Source organism: Priapulus caudatus, unplaced genomic scaffold, assembly GCF_000485595.1.
Source record: "Priapulus caudatus unplaced genomic scaffold, Priapulus_caudatus-5.0.1 Scaffold518, whole genome shotgun sequence".
Taxonomy (NCBI): Eukaryota; Metazoa; Priapulida; class Priapulimorpha; order Priapulimorphida; family Priapulidae; genus Priapulus; species Priapulus caudatus.
In genome coordinates, this window is record NW_014577579.1 from 101,625 (window position 1) to 105,402 (window position 3,778).

Sequence of the window (3,778 nt, forward strand, 5' to 3'; positions counted from 1 at the left end):
AGGTGTTTTTTATATCTAATAACTGCTAGCTGGTCAGGTTTACTCTGTCGTTATCTGCAACTAATAGATCAAAACACACTCGCATTAATAAAAAATGCTGCTGTAGTCTCTGTGTACAGTTAGGATGTTTTTATTTTAGTCTCAGAAATCACATGGCAGGCTATAAAGGTTCATACTAATGCCATTGTGTTGGCTCTGGTTCAATTGCTTTTTTTGGGTAAAAAGTTGTTGAGCTATATTCAGACCAAGTTGGCGAAATTGATACAGCCGCTATATGCATCTCTATGTTGATAGGCCTACAACACACAAATATCCCCTATGTTGTCTTTAGCTGAGTGTGAGTTGTAAAATGTCACATATCTCCACATCATCATAATTTTTATGATACTGTCTTTGTGTCCAGTGTATGAGCATTGGTCCTACTCCCTCCACCTCTTCTTCTTGATCAACTCCAAATCTAATTCCACGTGTCTATATAGTCATAATAGGTATCTCTGACATGCCTTATCTTTACTCTCTGTTTAAAACTGAGCACTTTGTCAATAAATTCCTATAGTGATCTAGATCAGGAGTCTATCAATTGATATCTATTGATAGACTCCTGATCTAGATCACACTGCCTCTGTCCGTGGGTAAAATATTGGTACATGCCATTCACACCACTACATGGCTGATTTGCCTGAGAAAAACATGTTCGGTGTTGATGAATTCCAACAGACTAATCCTTTAACTCGCGTACCTACTAGTATAGTAAATTATGAGTGGTTTTGTTGCGGCATGGTTTTACGCTGCGAAGCGATACCACTATCGCTGGGGTCTGTATAAATACAATGATTACGCGTGCCATTAAACGTGAAATTGAGATCCGTTTTTACACGTTGGCGCGTGTCCGTTAAACGATAACGCAGTAAACGCGCAACCGGTTGGGAAGTCGAAGGTCCTATCTGCTACAATAGACTTGTGCGCTATGTGTAAAGTGTGTTGGTAGTTTGACTTGCCCTCACGACCAGCATGTAATGTTGCTGTTGTAATGTAATGTTGCTGTTGTAATGCAATGTTGCTGTTGTAATGTAATGTTGCTGTTGTAACGCAATGTTGCTGTTGTAATGCAATGTTGCTGTTGTAATGTAATGTTGCTGTTGTAACGCAAGTGAAGCCAGCACATCAGAATAGTATTCCATTACCATTTACATTACATCAAGAGCTAATAATACCTCTTATTAGCTCTTGTATTATTAGCTCTTGATTACATGTATATATATGTGGAATCAGTCCATTTTGTACTGTGCTGCTGTAATGTCACCAGAAGGCAGTCGCTTGTGGTATGTGTAGCCTGAGGGCCATTGGATGAGTGCTAGCTCTAAGAAACGGACGCGTGATGTATATTATTATTATAAGCAATATATAGAGACGAGCATGCAGTCTTAACAGTTCGGCTGGAATACGTAAGTGCGTGCTTGTGTGCGTGCGTGCGTGCTTGCGTGCGTGCGTGAGTGCTTTTCTAGGCAGTGTAGTGGTCCAACAGCCTACTGGTATGTCGCGGTCAAGCCATATTGGGTCCCCGGGCAAGTTGTGTCACAGTGTAGACTGAACATGTGCGACAGCTGGGCTAGTTCGCGACATATTGAAAGCAACCTTTCGGATGTTTAAATGTAATCCAAGCAGGAGATCAGAAATCTAGTCTGACCACAGTTGGGTAACCACAGCTCAACACCCGCCCATACGCACCCAGTTATTGTGTGGATGCTTTCGCATAGCCTCTCCTGTGTGAGTGCCTTTATCTAGGTTGATAGCCAGTGGGTAATGCCAGATAGGAGTCAAAGGGTGAACGCTGGATACATTGCAGGTCCAACCGGTTACATGTTACCAGATGTCACTGAACCAGTCTTTGGTACGACCCTTAGGTGTAACAAAGACTAAGCCCGAGTGTTTACATAGCTCGTGTTTTGAGGTTGCCATAGATATGCTTACCCGTCCGGTCTGATTTCGTACGCTTTCCCGTTGTTTGTTTGTTCGCGTCTCTTCGTCATCTGTTGGTGTAATCTGCTCTGGTCATTATTAGTGGGCCTATCCCGCAGATGTGTTAGCATGGGTGTACCCGGTATGATGGAGGAAATCTTCTTCTTCTCTGGTCACTACTCTACACTCGACCTAGCCACAAATTCCCATCTCGCTTAACACTACGTGGCGAGAGGACGTCCTCCGCCGTGTAACTAGTCGGAGAGCCTGGTCGGTTTACACTCGACCTAGCCACTGCAGCACACAGGACCTACGAGGAAATGTACCACTTAGTAGACTTAGTAGTTGGTGCACCCCGGAACTTGTTAACTGACACGAATGATGGACAGTAAGGGACAAATGGACACATGAGACCCCGCGGAATGGAATTGATAGAGTACATTCTCGCCTGTCTGTGTCACTTCTGGGCAGTACCGGTGCTCTGTTATATCTTGGCTCGCTGTAAAAGTAAAAGGTTTTTTGAGCACAGGCACTTCGAGCGTTTCAATAAAACATAAGGCTAAATAAATTCGATATCTATTTACTACCAGTCTTAATGTTTCTCTACTTTCTTTCGCCTATTATTGCCGACAAGTTCCTGTAAATGCCGTGCAAATGCTGCTCTGCACATATATATAGAGTCACTTTTGCACGGCATTTACAGGAATAATACTGTCGGCAATAATATGCGAAAGAGAGTAGAGAAACATTAAGACTGGTAGTAAATAGATTTCGTATTTATTTAGCCTTATATTTTATTGAAACGCTCCAAGTGCCTGTGTTTTTGAGCACGCATGTTTAGTAAGAGGTCCGCTCACCCAAGCAATTCAATAGAGGAATACAGGTGTCGTGCGGAACTAACCAGAGTAACTGGCGACTCTTTCATTTTACATTTTACATTGATTCCAATTTCCTCATACGTTGATACGACGAATCTGTTTATGGTTTAATATGAACTATAAAATTTGCATGATTTATTAATTATTACTAGTGTGGGCACTGAGCCAGAGTCCATCATCCAAGTTTTCAAATTGCTACCGGGTTTCTTCATGTTATCTTTCAAGCGGCATTACTGCACTACTCAGCACTTTCACTCAGTCACTCCTCTGTTTACTATTTGATAGTTTACGAGATGGGAAGCGTGCCAGTGAATTCAACTCTGCTACCGTTGTGCCGCCTAGAGTACTAAACCCTCGTTATGGCTTTATGTTCGTTATTTACAAGCCATTCTCGTAAAATGTGTGGAAATACATGCAGCCTTGTGGTTACATCCAATCACTATGCTGTTTTATACATGTTAGAACAAACTTACCTGGCTGCATAAAGCAGTAGTTGTAGTTCGATAGGCATGCTTGATAAATTAATCAGGCATAACTTGGCAAAACCATGTATGCTCAGTATGATTATACAAACTAATCGTTCAGTATTATATCATCTGCGTGAAATAATATAATGCCAGGCACTGATGAATTTCAAAGAATATGTCCAGGTGCGCCGGTGATGCAATTGAATGATTGCAGTATTGATCACGTCTACATGTAAGTTAATTAGCTGTGCTACCTGTACAGGTGCTGAAGCCATGTTTCTGTACGCTGCGTTGCTGAATCCCTCGCTGCCTACCTGTACAGCATGTAGCGGCAAATCACTGTCACTGTCGAATTCTTTACGGAGCCTTGAGCTTCGGCAGCGGGCAGGGACGATAAAAAAGTGCGGTTAATAAATGAGAGATGACGCTCTGAGTGCGGTTCAGCAGCAGCGAGCGCGAGGCAGTGAGGCGGTC

The 3,778-nt window shown here is 42.6% G+C and overlaps 1 protein-coding gene across 1 annotated transcript in view; it reads right to left on the reverse strand.

Annotated features, from left to right (window-relative positions):
• The window catches only part of LOC106811236 (aminoacyl tRNA synthase complex-interacting multifunctional protein 2-like), a 22,770-nt gene extending 20,652 nt beyond the window's left edge, over positions 1 to 2,118 (reverse strand). The window contains exon 1 of the mRNA XM_014814789.1: positions 1,972 to 2,118. The gene's annotated coding sequence lies outside the window, so the exon portion shown is untranslated. The remainder of the gene's footprint in view (positions 1 to 1,971) is intronic.
• Between the last annotated feature and the right edge of the window lie 1,660 nt (positions 2,119 to 3,778).